Here is a 17349-nt window from a genome sequence, read left to right on the forward strand (position 1 = left end):
CACTTGGTGCTTTGTTCAAGATTCTAACATTTGCAGTTCCCTTGGGTCTACAGTGAAAAAAAAATGTTTGTGTGCTATCCTGTCAAACGATACTGTACATGAGTACAGTCAAGTTATACACATGGAGAGGATGGACAAGATGGGTTTAGAGGGATATGGGCCAAATGTGTTTAAGAAGGAACTGCAGATGCTGGAAAATCGAAGGTACACAAAAAAGCTGGAGAAACTCAGTGGGTGCAGCAGCATCTATGGAGCGAAGGAAATAGGCAACTTTTCGGGCCGAAACCCTTCTTCAGACCAAATATCATAGATCTGCTCTGTGATATTTGCTTCAGAGTTGAACAATTTGCTTCATATTTGCTTCAGATTTGAACAATCTCCACTATAGGAAATAGGCAACGTTTCGGGACGAAACCCGGAAGGGTTTCGGCCCGAAACGTTGCCTATTTCCTTCGCTCCATAGATGCTGCTGCACCCGCTGAGTTTCTCCAGCATTTTTGTGTACCTTGTGTTTAGAGGGATATGGGCCAAATGTGTGCCAGAGGGACTAGTGCAGACAGGACATGTTGGTCGGCATGGCCAAGTTGGGCCGAAGGGCCTGTTTCCAAGCTGTATGCCACTACCACTCCATGACCAGCATAAAGTCATGCAGTGTGAAAACAAGCACTTTGGCCCAACTGCATACTGAACCTGAGTTGGATGATCAGCCATGATCATATTGAATGGCGGTGCAGGCTCGAAGGGCCGAATGGCCTACTCCTGCACCTAATTTCTATGTTTCTATGTCTAGATATGTGCTGCACAAGAGGCCTGTAATTTCTCCTTTGCCTCGATGCAGGCTCTCAGCTGTTGCCAGGAGTCCTTTGGAAAGATTCTAAAGGTCCAAGCCATAGCCAGAGATTTGAACCACTGGGCGTAGCAATCCCAGAAGAACACGGTGGCGCTATGGTAGAGTTGCTGCCTCACAGCACCAGAGACCCGGGTTCGATCCTGACTACAGGTGCTGTCAGTACGGAGTTTGAACGTTCTCCCCGTGACCTGCGTGGGTTTTCTCCAGGGCCTCCGGTTTCCTCCCACACTCCAAAACACTGATTGTAGGTTAATTGGCTTGGTATTAAAATGTGAAAAATTGTCATTAGTGCGTGTAGGAGGGTGTTAGTGTGCGGGGATCGCTGGTCGGTGCGGACTCGGTGGGCCGAAGGGCCTGTTTCCGTGCTGTATCTCTGAACTAATCTCTAAACTAAACTAATCCAAACAATCAGTCCAGGCCTTTACTTTGGCCCTGTCCCTCCAATTGTTCAGGTTTGTTCCTGCAGGTTTCATCACACACTCTGCACCAACACAGACAATAGGAAGATAGACACAAAATGCTGGAGTAACTCAGCAGGACAGTAAACTCAGCAGTTGCTCCAGCATTCTGTGTCTATCTTCTGTGTACTTCTGTCCGTGTGTGTCAGTGTGTATGTATGTCTGTGTGTATGTATATATGTCTATATGTGTGTGTGTATATGAGGGTTTGTATATGTCTGTATGTATATATGTCTGTGTATGTCTGTCCGTGTGTGTGTATGTTTATGTGTGTGTATATGTTTGTGTGTGTTTATGTATGAAGTGTGTATGACTGTGTGTGCGTGTACATGCCTGTGTGTGTGTGTGTACATGATGTGTGTATGTCCGTGTATGACTATGTAAATGTGTGTGTGTTCAAGGGAGAGCTAAATTTAGCTCTCAGGGCTAACGGGATCAAGGGATATGGGGGAAAAGGCCGGAATGGGGTACTGATTTTGGATGATCAGCCATGATCATATTGAATGGCGGCACTGGCTCAAAGGGCCGAATGGCTTACTCCTGCACCTTTTTTCTATGTTTCTATGTGTATATCTGTGTGTGAGAGAGTGAGGGTGAAGGAAGATAAAGAGAGAGATACTTGCCAATGAGTGCTTGAGCTCACTCTGCTGCCAGAGGTCATGTTCGTCTTCAGATGAGAATTAAACTGTGGCACTAATTCTTTTAGACAAAGGTACTTATATGAAAATGTCAGGCAGCGTTCCCTGGTGTGCTGTCAAGAGTCTATCTCTCAATTAACACCGCTAAACTAGATATTCCTGCAGCTGATCGAGTTGCTGTTTTGTGGGATCTTACGATGCACAAATTGTCAGTGGACTTGAAACCGCCGTAAAACAGCGCGTGCCGACTGCAAGGTGTACAGCATGGAAACAGGCCCTTCGGCCCACCGTGTCCACGCCGTCGATCGCCCGCTCACACTCTCAGGACAATTTACAGAGGCCAATTATCTACAAACCCGCAGGCTCTTGGAATGTGGGAAAAAAGCCACGCAGTCTCAAGGAGAACGTGCAAACTCCACACAGACAACACCTGAGGTCAGGATCGAACCTAGGTCTCTGACTCTGTGAGACAGCTGCTCTACCAGCTTGGCCATTTTACCTTCATATATAACCTGCCTCGTTCTTTTAATCAGGAGTGGGGAAATTACTCTTGAATCACAAAATTGTTACAATGCAGAAGGTCCCTTGACACACTAACCCTCTGCCTGTTTAGTTTAGTCCATTTCACAAGTTATAGGGGTAGAATTAGGCCATTCGGCCCATTGAATCTACTCTGCCATCCAATCTTGGCTGATCCCTGCCTCCTAGTCCCATTTTCCTGCCTTCTCCCCATAACCCTGACTCTTCTCCTAATCAAGAATTTGTCTAACTCTGCCTTAAAAATATCCCCGACTAGGCCTGTTTACTAAACTGACTGGCAGTTTAGAGATACAGCGCGGAAACAGGCCCTTCGGCCCACCGAGTCTCCTGCCGTCCAGCGATCTCCGCACGTTAACACTACCCTACACCCACTAGGGACAATTTATAAACTTACCGAGCCAATTAACCTACAAACCTGTAGGCCTTTGGAGTGTGGGAGGAAACTGCAAATCTCAGAGAAAACCCACATGGGTCACGGACAAACTCCGTACAGACAGCACCCGTGGTCAGGATCGAACCCAGGCCTCTGGCGCTGTAGAGCAGCAACTCTACCGCAGCGCCGCTGTTCTGCCTTTACTGCAAAGATATTCCTGTTCTTAGAATAGAATAGAATAGAATATGTTTATTGACATTGCACAAAACTGAGCAACGAAATTCCATTTGCTTCTCCTCCGTTAAAAGAAATACAACACAACAACCAATACACATATGTACAGTTAATAGTAAAATAATAGATACATTTTTAAAAGAGTTTAAAAGAATTTAGCGGTATTCCTCGAAGTTACTTCTTGCTTCCCAGTGTTCACTATTGGAGTTAAGCTATTTTACCGCACATGGGTAGAAACTATTTTTTAGTCTACCGGTGCGAGCCTGTAGAGACCTGAGTCGCCTCCCCGAGGGTAGCAGAGTAAAAAGGTGGTTGGCAGGGTGGGATGTGTCCTTCTTGATATTTGTGGCCCTGCGCAAGCATCGGGCCTTGTACATGTCATCCAAGGAGGGCAGGTTAGCGTTTGTAATGCGCTGCGCAGTTTTTATAATTCCCTGCAGCGCCCTCCTCTCAGCCACAGTACAGCTGGCAAACCACACCAGGATTCCATAGGTGAGGTTACTTTCCACGGCGCATCGATAGAAGGACAGCAGCAGCGGCTGTGAGACGTTTGCTCTCCGTAGAGACCTCAGGAAATACAGCCGCTGATGAGACTTCTTCAAGAGAGTGACGGTGTTCATTTGCCATTTGAGGTCCTGGGAGATGTTTATTCCCAGGAACCTAAAGTCGTTGACTCTCTCCACCATGTCTCCTTTGATGTATAAGGGAGCAGGTTCCTCTCTCCTCTTCCTCCTGAAGTCAACGACAAGTTCTTTTGTCTTTGATGGGTTGAGTACCAGGTTGTTTTTGGTACATCAGACGGTCAGTTTTTGGACTTCATCCCTGTAGGCAGACTCGTCATCGTTGTTTATCAGTCCCACCACAGTCGTGTCGTCCGCAAACTTGATGATCCTGTTTGTACTGTGTGTTGGTATACAGTCGTAAGTGTATATTGTATACAAGATGGGACTCAGCACACAACCTTGTGGCGCTCCTGTGCTGAGCGTCAGGACTGGGGAGTAATTGGACCCCATCCTGACAGTCTGTGGGCGATCTGTTAGAAAGTCCTTAATCCATCCGCATGTGTTTGCATTAACACCCAGATCAGACAGTTTGTCCACCATTCTGCTGGGGATGAGGGTATTAAATGCAGAACTAAAATCTACAAATAACATCCGCACATATGAGCCAGGACGCTCCAGATGTGCCAGTGCAGAATGTAGAGCTATGTTGATGGCATCTTCCGTTGACCTATTAGCTCTATATGCAAACTGATGCTGATCCAGGGTGAGTGGGAGTGAGGACTTAATGTGGGCCAGGACCAGCCGTTCAAAACATTTCATCACGGTCGAAGTGAGAGCAACAGGTCTATAGTCATTCAAGCTCGTAATGAATGTTTTTTTGGGTACAGGTACGATGGTAGCAGTCTTAAAGCATTTAGGGACAGTGCACGTTAACAGAGAGAGGTTAAAGATTTTGCTAAAAACCTCCGCCAACTGGTCTGCACAGTCCCGCAATACTCTCCCTACTACTTCTGCTCCTCTTTCGTAGCCCAGCAAATATTTTCTCTCCCCATGACATATTGAAGTGGAGGCATGCTTGGGTAGGACATTAAAACATGATCTCACCGCGGCCCTTTCCAAAGTTAATCCAAATTGAACTTGTGTGGAAAGTGAACTGCAGATGCTGGTTTCATGTTTAGTGTTTTCTGAATCATTCGTAACTGTCACTGTGTGTCATGTTGTTACTTGTGGGCGGAGCTCCAAGGCAAATTCCTTGTATGTGAATACTTGGCAAATAAACACACTTACTTACTTACTTAAAGCAAAGTTAGACACAAAAAGCTGGAGTAACTCAGCGGGACAGGCAGCATCTCTGGAGAGAAGGAATGGGTGACGTTTCGGGTCGAGACCCTTCTACAGACTGAGAACTTGTTCCATACCTGACCTGACCCGACCATCACTATAATCAACTATCACCAATGTTTGGGCCACTAGAAACATAGAAACTAGGTGCAGGAGTAGGCCATTCGGCCCTTCGAGCCTGCACACCCATTCAATATGATCATGGCTGATCATCCAACTCAGTATCCTGTACCTGCCTTCTCTCCATACCCCCTGATCCCTTTAGCCACAAGGGCCACATTTAACTCCCTCTTAAATATAGCCAATGAACTGGCCTCAACTACCTTCTGTGGCAGAGAATTCCAGAGATTCACCACTCTCTGTGTGAAAAAACATTAGCTCCTGAATTATTTCACTTCAGATTAAACGGAGCCTGATTCGCTTCATTTCCAAACACACTGAATGGACAGAAATAAAGTATAATAGAAGTTCGGCATTTCTTGTGTGGAACATTAATCTAAAATTAAGACAGACACAAAAAGCTGGAGTAACTCAGCGGGACAGGCAGCATCTCTGGAGAAAAGGAATGGGCGACGTTTCGGGTCGAGACCCTTCTTCAGACTGAGAGTCAGTGGAGAGGGAACCGGGAGAATGTTACAGATGGTAATGTAGAGAGAGATAGAACAAATGAATGAAAAATGTGTAAAAATGTAACCAATGATAAAGGAAACAGGTCACTGTTAGGTGAAAACGAGTTTCAGACAATTTGTCTCGACCCGAAACGTCACCTGTTCCTTCTCTCCAGAGATGCTGTCTGAGTTACTCCAGCTTTTTGTGTCTATCTTCTGTTTTAAACCAGCATCTCCAGTTCCTTCCTACACATTAATCTAAGCTTTACATCCACTCATAATCACACCAATGCTATTGGGATTTGTCATTTGTATTTTGACCACAGATATGTCAATGACAGAACCGCAGGTCCACCACCGATTTCCGGCCAACCATTGTTCCAGAGCCCTTGCCGGACCAGCAGAGGTCACGGCCTCCGAGAGGAATCCAACGGAACTGGAACGTTCCACCTAGGCCGCAAAGTAGGCCTTGGGAACGGATCTCAGACGCAGGGTGGGGGTGGGGGGGCAGATTCGACCCACCAATCGGCCGTGGAAGTCCCGCTGAAGTCGTGGTCGGCTCCCTCACGCGGCCTAGGCGCCACGTTTTCATGGCCGTGGCTCTGGAACTCCACCAGTCGCCGGATACTTGGTGGTGGACCTGTGGTCAAAAGCTTACGGGTGCAGTAACATGGGTTGTCTATGGGCCACAATGAATTGAAAGGAAATGGCGAAACAGAGTTCTCTTGGGATCAGTCTTGGGAATACACAACTGTTTCCCTCTGCCGGAAATTTCAACACCTTATCCGAAGGCAAGGTCTCTCCCAGCGGTCAGGAGCATTCCTGTAACATCACAGCAACTTCTCAACAAACTCGGAAAGGGGTGGATTGTGCTGAAGTCTGTAGGCACTGCTGGTCATCTTGACCGATGGATGTCCATGGTGGGTGATGCGAGGAGAAGCCAACACAAACTTCTCCAGTGTTGGCTTCTGGGCCAAGAGGACCAAGTCTCAGTAAGATGTTCTTATGTCCAGCTTAGGGTCCACCCTCCGTGTCGAGCACCAACCACTGAAAGATAAACAGTTTGACAAAATGACACAGAAGACTCAACTCATTTGGACTTAGTATTGTCCTCATAGAAACATCAGGGGGATTAATCTGCAGGGAGGAACTGCAGATGCTGGTTTTACACTGAAGATATACACAAAATGCTGGAGTAACTCAGTGGGTCAGGCAGCACCTGTAGAGGAAAGGAATAGCTGACGTTTCAGGTCGAGACACATCTGGTGACGTTTCAGGTCCAGACACATCTGGTGACGTTTCAGGTCAAGACACATCTGGTGATGTTTCAGGTCAAGACACATCTGGTGACGTTTCAGGTCGAGACACATCTGGTGACGTTTCTGGTCGAGACACTTCGGCCATTCCTTTTCTCCAGAGATGCTGTCTGACCCGCTGAGTTACTCCAGCATTGTATGTCAGACTTAAGCAGATTAATCTTTACAGTTCATCTTTGTCGTGAGAATAGTTCTGTTTAGAGAAACAATGCAGAAACAGGCCCTTCGGCCCACCTAGTCCATGCCGACCAGCGATCACCCCGTACACTAGCACCTTCCTACACACCACTGACCGAATGTTATCGTTGCCAAAGTCAATTAACCTACAAACCTGTACGTCTTTGAAATGTGGGAGGAAACCGGAGCACCTGGAGAAACCCCATGCGGTCACAGGGAGAACGTACAAGCTCCACACAGACAGCGACTCTACTGCTTGGCCACCGTACCGCCCCAGAATAAATAACGCTAGCTTTATGGTGAGAGGCATTCTTTAATGGCTGAACCTTGTTGCCTTCCACCACAGTGAAGAATGCTGTGGTGGATGTTTGTGGCAAATCTTATTGTGTATTGTGTGTTCTTTTTAAGTGTATCGCTGCTGGTAAATTCATTTCACTGCACCTTCGAGGTGCAAATGACGAATAAAATTGACTTTAACTTTAAATCGTTTAAACCAAAGGACCCAAATGCAATCAGTAAAGGAGCAACAGCAATACATTTACGCGGAACATTCTGGAAACACTCAGCAGCTCAGGCAGCATCCATGCATCGAGGGACAGGGACAATGATTCAGGTCAAAGGAGGAGATCAAAAGGGAAGATCATATATACATATACATATAAAATTATAAAAGGACTGGACAAGCTAGATGCAGGGAAAATGGTCCCAATGTGGGGCGAGTCCAGAACCAGGGGCCACACAGTCTTAGAATAAAGGGGAGGTCATTTAAGACTGAGGTGAGAAAAAACTTTTTCACCCAGAGAGTTATGAATTTATGGAATTCCCTGCCACAGAGGGCAGTGGAGGCCAAGTCACTGGATGGATTTAAGAGAGAGTTAGACAGAGCTCTAGGGGCTAGTGGAGTCAAGGGATATGGGGAGAAGGCAGGCACGGGTTATTGATAGGGGACGATCAGCCAAGATCACAATGAATGGCGGTGCTGGCTCGAAGGGCCGAATGGCCTCCTCCTGCACCTATTTTCTATGTTTCTATGTTTCTAAGATCGACGCAAAATGCTGGAGTAACTCAGCGGGACAGGCAGTATCTCTGGAGAGAAGGACTGAGGATCTAAAGAAGGGTCTCCCGTGCCTTCCCTCCAGAGATGCTGCCTGGCCCACTGAGTTAATCCACCATTTTGTATCTATCTAATAGTCTGCCGAACCCGCATGCAAGGGGCTCCATTTTCAAAGGTCCATGTTCCATTCTCTCCACTGCCGACTGACCCGCTGAGATCTTACAGCATCTGCAGTTCCTTCCTACACAGGTCTAAAGGGGAGTTGTAGGTTAGTGCGAAGGGCTGGGGTGATTGTGGTGGGGTGAGACCTCTGTAAACCAGGAGAGTCTGGTGAAGACAATAGCAAAATATCCAGAGCTGAGTGAAGAATGATCAACAACTTTGGCAGTGGAAATATCCCAATGGTCTTCTGAGCCCCTGTAATCTATCTGGCCCTTATCTCCCTTGACAAAGGCTTCCTCCAATAAGATCCCACCCAATCTGATCACACTCCCTACCAATTCTCCAAATTATTTAAACATCCCACCTAATTAATGCAATCCGAGACCACCAGGATTACCAATGTCTGTGGAGTCATAGAGTGTGGAAACAGGCCCTTCGGCCCAACTTGCCCACACTGGCCAACATGTCCCAGCTACACCAGTCCCACCTGCTCGCGTTTGGTCCATATCCCTCCAAACTTGTCCAATCCATGTACCTGTCTAACTGTTTCTTAAATGTTGGGATAGTCCCAGCCTCAACTACCTCCTCTGGCAGCTCGTTCCATACACCCACCACCCTTTGTGAAAAAGTTACCCCTCAGATTCCTATTAAATCTTTCCCCCTTCTCCTTAAACCTATGTCCTCTGGTCCTCGATCCCCCTGCTCTGGGCAAGAGACTCTGTGCATCGACCCGATCGATTCCTCTCATGATTTTATTCTAAGCTTTTATGGTTAGTACGGGTGTCAAAGTTTACGGGGAGAAGGCCGGATAATGTGATTGAGAGGGATAGACCAGCCATGAATGAATGGCGGAGCAGACATGATGGGCCGAATGGCTTAAGTCGGCTCCTGTGTCCTGTGAACCTAATTATAGAACCCCTCACACAAGAACAAGTTGTTGTAACATCTCGGCCCAGACTGAGGGGGATAGTTTATTAGCTCTGGGGATTTCATCGTTTTCTTTTGAGTTCGCCCCGAACACCGCCACTCCTCGTTTCCCGGCCCAACCAACGACGCCCTTTGTCCGATGCAATAAATGAAAGGCATCAACATCTTTAAAACCAAGATACCCCCCCACCCCCCCAAAAAAAAAAATCTGCAGTTTGGATAAAAACATCCCAGGTTTCAGTTCTGTCTGTAAATTCCATTAAAGACGGAGTTTGTGCAAGCAAAGACGCGTTTTTGCAAAGGGTTTATTTGCATGGATGTTAGCTGAGGCTGTTTAAAAAACAAAATGATGGATACTGGACGGGGGGAGGGAGGGGAGTGGGATTTTGGTACAGACCTGCCGGCAGACGCAGTGAAAACCATCTCTGTTTGATGAAGACGCCGGCGCCTGTTCGTCCATCCATGCTCACAGGGCATAGATGATATAGGAGAGAATCACCAGGCTCACAATGGCAAAGAACATGAGCAGAAACACGTCCAACATTGTGCAGAGTGAATATAGCAGGTGCACTGGCCTCTGATGCTTATGCAACTGGGTGGTGTTGGATTGGGTGGGTGGGAGCGGGAGAGACACAAGAATATTTCCAGAGCGGTGATTCTCGCCGCACTTTCATCTATATAGCGCCTCTCCACACCGCTGGACATCCCCGGAGTGCTTCATAGCCAATCATGACTGAGACACGAGGAACTGCTGATGCTGCAATCTCCAGTAAAGCACCAAGTGCTGGAGTAACGCAGCGGGTCAGGCAGCATCTCTGGAGGACATGGAGTGACGATGCTTCAGGTCGGGAGCCTTCTTCAGACTCAGGTTTTTTTTTTAAAGTGAATGCTTACTCTCATAAAACATGGAATAGCACAGTGCAGGAACAGGCCCTTCGGCCCACAATGTCCATGCCGAACATGGTGCAAGATAAAATAATCGCCTCTGCCAGCACATGATCCACATCACCACATTCCCTGCATATCCATGTTCTAATTCAAATCCATATTCCAATTCAATCAATTAGTGTTACACAAACTGATAATGTTGGTAACTGGGTCAGTACTGGGTACAACTCCTCTGGTTTTATTGAAGTTCGTAAAGTGATAGGAGCAGAATTAGGCCATTCGGCCCATCAAATCTACTCCACCATTCAATTACATAGAAACATAGAAAATAGGTGCAGGAGTAGGCCATTCGGCCCTTCGAGCCTGCACCGCCATTCAATATGATCATGGCTGATCATCCAACTCAGTATCCTGTACCTGCCTTCTCTCCATACCCCCTGATCCCTTTAGCCACAAGGGCCACATCTAACTCCCTCTTAAATATAGCCAATGAACTGTGGCCTCAACTACCTTCTGTGGCAGAGAATTCCACAGATTCACCACTCTCTGTGTAAAAAATGATTTTCTCATCTCGGTCCTAAAATACTTGCCTCTTATCCTTAAACTGTGACCCCTAGTTCTGGACTTCCCCAACATCGGGAATAATCTTCCTGCATCTAGCCTGTCCAACCCCTTAAGAATTTTGTAAGTTTCTATAAGATCCCCCCTCAATCTTCTGAATTCTAGCGAGTACAAGCCGTGTCTATCCAGTCTTTCTCCATATGAAAGTCCTGACATCCCAGGAATCAGTCTGGTGAACCTTCTCTGTACTCCCTCTGTTATGGCTGATCTACCTTCCCCTCTCAACCCCAATCACCTGCCTTCTCCCCATAACCCCTGACAGCCGTACTAATCAAGAATCTACCTATCCCTGCATTAAAAATATCCACTGGCCTCCATAGGCTTCTGTGGCAAAGAATTCCACAGATTCACCACCCTCTGACTAAAGAAATCCCTCCTCATCTCCTTCCTAAAGGAACGTCCTTTAATTCTGAAGCTGTGACCTCTGGTCCTAGACTCTCCCACTAGTGGAAACATCCTCTCCACATCCTCTCTTTCTAAACCTTTCACTTTTCGAGTAATGTCATAGGATCTTAGGATCAAGTTTCTTCAGCAGGCAATGATAAACCACCTCACTTCTGGAAGCGGATATTCAAGTCAACCACAGCAGCTTGCTTATAGGGGCCAGTGTATGTTGATATTGATCAGTGGATTATTGAATTCATCTTGCACTGTAGAAACATAGAAAATAGGTGCAGGAGTAGGCCATTCGGCCCTTTGAGCCTGCACCGCCATTCAATATGATCATGGCTGATCATCCAACTCAGTATCCTGTACCTGCCTTCTCTCCATACCCCCTGATCCCTTTAGCCACAAGGGCCACATCTAACTCCCTCTTAAATATAGCCAATGAACTGGCCTTAACTACCTTCTGTGGCAGAGAATTCCACAGATTCACCACTCTCTGTGTGAAAAATGTTTTTCTCATCTCAGTCCTAAAAGATTCCCCCCTTATCCTTAAACTGTGACCCCTTGTCCTGGACTTCCCCAACATCGGGAACAATCTTCCTGCATCTAGCCTGAACAATCTGAAGAAAAATCCTAGCCCAAAACGTCATCTATCCGTTCTGGAAAGGGCACGGTGGCCCAGGGGTAGAGTTGCTGCCTTACGGTGCTTGCAGTACCAGATACCCGGGTTCAATCCTGGTGCCGCATGTACGGAGTTTGTACATTCTCCCCGTGACCGTGTGGCTTTTCTCCAAGATCTTCGGTTTCCTCCCACACTCCAAAGGCGTAGAGGTTTGTAGATTGAAAGTAGACACAAAATGCTGGAGTAACTCAGCGGGTGAGGCAGCATTTCTGGAGAGAAGGAATGGGCGACGTTTCGCTTCTTCAGACTCGACCCAAAACGCCACCCATTCCTTCTCTCCACGGATGCTGCCCGTCCCGCCAGGTTACTCCAGCGTTTTGTATCTACAATACAATACAATACAATACAATTCAATTTATTGTCATTTGGACCCCGTGAGGTCCAAACGAAATGCCGTTTCTGCAGCCATACATTACAACAAATAGACCCAAGACACAACATAATTTACATAAACATCCATCACATTGCTGTGATGGAAGGCCAAAAAAACTTCTCTCTCCACTGCACTCTCCCCCCCCATGTCAGAGTCAAAGTCAAAGCCCCCGGCGGGCGATGGCGAATTGTCCCGTGGCCATTAAAGCCACGCCGGGTAATGCAAGTTCGCGCACCGGGTCTTGGTGTTAGAGCCCCCGGTGCGCGCTCGCAGAGACCCGCAGCCATTCCAAGCCGCGCGGGGCGGTGCTGTAAGGCCCCGCTCCAGGAGCTCTTCAACCCCGCAACTCGGGCGGGAGAAGTCGCCGTTGCGGAAGCCCCGAAAAGCGGTCTCCCTCCAGGGACCCGCGGGCTCCCGGTGTTACCGTCCGCCAGACCCGCAGTTGCAGCCACCGAATCTCCGGGGGTCGGGTCGCAGCAGCGTCCACCACAGCTCCACCCGCTCTGGACTCGGCCAGCTCCGCGACGGTGAGGTGAGTTCGGCACTGGAGCCCCCGGTTTTCCTGTTGGAGGCCGCTCCTCGTTGCAGCCCCAACGACAACAGAGACCCGACAAAGAAAAGGTCGGGTCTCCCGTGCAGGGAGAGATTTAAAAGTTTCCCCCTCCCCCCCCACACCACCCCCACCCCCCCACACACATACCCCAACAAAAATAACAAAAACTACATTAAAACATAGACATAAAATAATAAAAACGCAGACGGACTGCAGAGGCCGCTGCTGGCGAGAGCCGCGCCGCCTAGCTTCGATTTAAACCAGCACCTGCAGTTCTTTCTTACACATACGAGGTTTGTAGGTTAATTGGCTTGGTATAAATGTAAATAAATTGTCCCTAGTGTGTGTCAGAGTGTTAATGTCGCTGGTCGGTGCGGAGCCGAAGGGCCTGTTTCTGCGCTGTATCTCTAAATTAAACCAAACTAAACTTCCCTCCACAGATGCTACCTGACCCACGCACTGTTCTCTAGCACTTTGTGTTCTACTCAAGATTCCGGCAACAGCATCTCTTGTGTCTCCAAGTCTGCCCTGCAGTTTGGCTTTCAACATACAACCTTGGAAACTTTCCCCCACCCTAGTTGTACTAGTTTCACTGTCTGTATAACTCGTTATCACCTACCCCACAGCCAACAATGGACCATTGTGGGCTCCACCTTTCTTTGATCATCAGTGCTTTAAGCATATTTTTCATTCATTTGTTCTATGTGTTGTCTATATCTCTCGTTTCCCTTTACCCTGACTCTCAGTATGAAGAAGGGTCTCGACCCGAAACGTCACCTATGCCTTTTCTCCAGAGATGCTGCCTGGCCCGTTTAGTTACTCCAGCAATTTTGTGTCTATCTTCGGTGTAAACCAGCATCTGCAGTTCCTTTCGACAAATCTTGGAAACATTTCAGCACCCAAAGCCCCCGAACAGTTCCCTAATCAGCCTCCCTCCCTGTGTTGTTGCCCCCTGAAGAAACGGATTGAAAGACTGCAGTTGTTTTTCAACAAGTCATGACTAGCACTTACTTCATTTGAAAGACATTTGCTGATGCAGAAATCTTCCAGTGTCCCGTAAAACCATTACCATGGGAAGTACAGGTCAAAAATCTTTGCAGCTCCTGGGTCTAAAATCTTGGCTGGCAGTCTGGTGCGGAGTGAGGGAAGGTCAGCATGGTGGCACATCGGTAGAGTTGCTGCCTCACAGCGCCAGAGACCCGAGTTCGATCCTGACCACGGGTGCTGTCTGTACGGAATCTGCACGTTCTCCATGTGACCGCCTGGGTTTTCTCCGGGCGCTCCGGTTTCCTCCCGCACTCCAAAGACGTGCAGGTGTTATTTGTAGGTTAATTGGCTTCTGTAAAATTGTAAATTGTTCCCCAGTGTGTGGGATAGTGCTCGTGTACGGAATGATCGCTGGTCGGCACGGACACGGTGGGCCGAAGGGCCTGTTTCCGCGCTGTATCTCTAAAGCCTGCCGTCTAAAGGGCTTTCTATCAGCTGTGTCATTAACCAAAATCCCGTGAGGATCACAATAATCCATTGGTATTAAAAAATAAAGTGGAAGGCAGCAAGCTTACTAACCTGTCATCATTATAAGAGATCAGCTGGTCACTGAAGGAGATGAGGTGCAGGAATTGATTGATGTGTTTCCTATCTCACACCAACAGATATAGTTTGAAATCGTGTGCTGATAATCCGAAAATTGTAACGAATAATTAATGGTAAGTGTGGTAGTGTCAGTAAATTAAAAACTCTGGGCTTTCTTTCAAAACTATTTCAGTGATGGTTTCTCAGTTAAATTTTTAATTGAAGGCCACAGCATTGAAAGAGGCCCTTCGGCCCACCGAGACCATGCTGACTAACGATTACCTATTCATACTAGTTCTATGATATCATAAGGGCAGCACGGTGCCACTGAGGTAGAGCTACTGCCTTCCAGCACCAGAGATCCAGGTTCAATCCTGACTTCAAGTGCTGTTTGTACGGAGTTTGTACGTTCTCCCCGTGACCTGCGTGGGTTTTCTCCAAGATCTTCGATTTCTTCATGCACTCCAAAGACATACAGGTATTTAGGATGATTGGCTTGGTGTAAGTGTAAATTGTCCCTTGGTGTGTGTGTGTGTAGGATAGTGTTAGTGTGCGGGGATCGCTGTTCGGCATGGACTCGGTGGGCCGAAGGGCCTGTTTCCGCGCTGTATCTCTAAACTAACCTAAACTAAAATTTCAAGTCAGTCAAAACCAGATCTGTGAATGGAAACATTAGCTCTTGCTCTGTAGAATCAAGGAACTGCAGATGCTGGTTTACAGAAGACACAAAGTGCTGGAGTAACTCAGTGGGTCAGGCAGCATCTCTAGAAAACATAGATAGGTTAGTTTACTGTCACCTGCACTGAAGTCTGTGCATTCCAAAGACATGCAGGTATGTAGATTAATTGGCTTGTGTCAATTGGCACAAGTGTGTAGGATAAAACTAGTGTGATCGGGTGATCGCTGGTCGGTGTGGTCTCGATGGGCCGAATGGCTCGTTTGTACGCTGTATCTCTCAGACTGAATAAAAGACAAAATGAAATACATCAAATCCACGCTGGTTCCCATCTTTCACTTTATTGACAATTTCTAATGTAAGGATCATGCCAAAAAATACATATTTTCCCAAAAAATTGCAAGCATGGTAATGAAGAATTCAGAAGCGCCCAAGACATGTTTCATTTGATTCACAGATGTGCAATATTTTACGTAAATGGCACATTTCTCTCCCATTCTTACTTTCCAAACTTAGCGAAAACTGCCTTTGAGACATACTATGGGTTATGCAGAAGGCCATATGTATCAATGGCAATCTCTCAATCCAAGTAACTTGAGGAGACCAACTCATGCCTTCCCCTTCACTGGGGGAGTCGGCTAGACGCAAGACGCAATGATTAGGGTGGTTTTGCAAGTAGGAGCAAGGGCACGTGAGCTGAGGGAAATGTCCCGGTCTCTCAGCTAGAGGATGATCCAGAGGACTTCCAGTAAAATCTCCCTCCTGCAAGGTTCATTTGGCCCAACGCAGCAGCACGTTCAAACGGAAATGCATCTAAGACACAATCGCGCCCTTTGTGGAGCGTTGCATCTCTTAAATGAAGAACCCAGGCACCCAAAGCCAAGTGTAGATGCAAACATCTCGCAGGGTACAAAGGAAACTCAATATCATTCTTAGCAAAGCCAAGCCGAACTTGATAAAGCGTAAATTCAACAAAATTAAAAAAAATTCTACCAATGAATCAGCGATTATAATTGCGGGTTTCAAATCAGCCAGCCAGTAAGTAGTAAACGTACAAATTCCATGGAATGTAGGTAGAGTCATTAATATTGGCACACAGTGTCTGCACCTTGTGCTTATATACAAATCGCCCTTGGTCCACTACTATTGGTACCTGAATTTTTACCAGCTTAGATAGTTGATAAGGTCGTGGCAATTTCACAAGAAAAGTGAATTGGCTTTCCCAGAGAGATGGACATTATGTGATCGCACTCCAATAACCCGATCACTGCAAACAGATTTGAGGCCAGGTGAATAAAGTCTGGACATAAGGAACTGCAGATGCTGGTTTACCACAAAAAAAAGACAAAAAGTACCGGAGTAACTCAGCGGGTTACGCAGTATCTCTGGAGGACATGGATAGGCGTTGTTTTGGGTCGGGGCCCTTCTTCAGAACGGGTCTGACAAAGAATCCCGACCCAAAACGTCACCTATCCATGTTCTCCAGAGATGCTTCCTGACCCGCTGAGTTACTCCAGCACTCTGTGAAACGTCGCCTATCCATGTTCTCCACAGATGCTGCCTGACCCGCTGGGTCACTCCAGTACTCTGTGTCTTTAGTTCAGGTTATGTTGAGTTACTTCAGCGCTCACTGTCTTTTGTTAAGAATAAAGTCTGTTCTAATTTACTAATTCATTAACTAAAGGACAATCTTTTCATGCTTATTTTATCTTAAAACTGGGAGGGAAAAAAACACATCACTTTCTACCTTAATATTCTAAGAATGTTTCAAAGTAAACCAAGTCTTATGTTTTTTATAAAACAGGAGAGACATGATGCACTGGTGCAGAGTAAATGCTGAACGATTTAATATGTTCAACCCAGCATTGTGCCAGTAACTCTTCGGAATGTTTCAGTTCATTTGTATAGTTCCCAGTCACTTCAGCCATTGTTCAGATCAATGACTTCTTGACGTTTAAGAAAAGTGTTTGTTGGTCCACAGAACACACAGCCCAAACTTCTAAATGATCACTGGCCTGGTTATTTACAAATCTAAATGTTCACTCCCATTGGCAGAGTTACCTGGGGAGAGTTTTGCCCAAAGAGAGGAGGTTTGTACAAAGATCCCAGGCCAGGTCCTAACGGCCACTCATTGCCTGGAGAGCTTGCCATTGTTCTCACAACTTTATGGAAATGGGAAAAAGTTCCTTCTGAAACTTTTTTCAGCATCACCTTGCACATTATGGGATGGACACACTCAAGAGTCTAGGGAGCCCTGCAGAATAATCCCAATAAAAAAAATCACTTTGTTTCCAGCTGCTCATCAAATTAAGCAGTGCTGTTAATTTAAGACTTTGCCAGTTTCATTTCAATGCTACGGGCGGGGTTAACATACGCAGATGTCATTGAATTGAATTAAGCTGTGACGCAGTTTGAA

General features: G+C 46.8%; 1 protein-coding gene and 1 long non-coding RNA gene across 2 annotated transcripts in view; one reads left to right on the forward strand and one right to left on the reverse strand.

Annotated features, from left to right (window-relative positions):
* The first annotated feature begins 997 nt into the window (after positions 1–997).
* Positions 998–7348, forward strand: LOC116981791. The gene is made up of 3 exons (XR_004414293.1): positions 998–1009; positions 3484–3488; positions 7283–7348. It is a non-coding gene; the product is annotated as an uncharacterized LOC116981791 (long non-coding RNA).
* A 7905-nt stretch (positions 7349–15253) lies between these two features.
* The window catches only part of lasp1 (LIM and SH3 protein 1), a 121401-nt gene continuing 119305 nt past the window's right edge, over positions 15254–17349 (reverse strand). The window contains exon 7 of the mRNA XM_033034879.1: positions 15254–17349. This exon is cut by the window's right edge and continues 1488 nt beyond it. The gene's annotated coding sequence lies outside the window, so the exon portion shown is untranslated.

The sequence above is a fragment of the Amblyraja radiata genome, chromosome 16, assembly GCF_010909765.2.
Source record: "Amblyraja radiata isolate CabotCenter1 chromosome 16, sAmbRad1.1.pri, whole genome shotgun sequence".
Classification (NCBI taxonomy): domain Eukaryota; kingdom Metazoa; phylum Chordata; class Chondrichthyes; order Rajiformes; family Rajidae; genus Amblyraja; species Amblyraja radiata.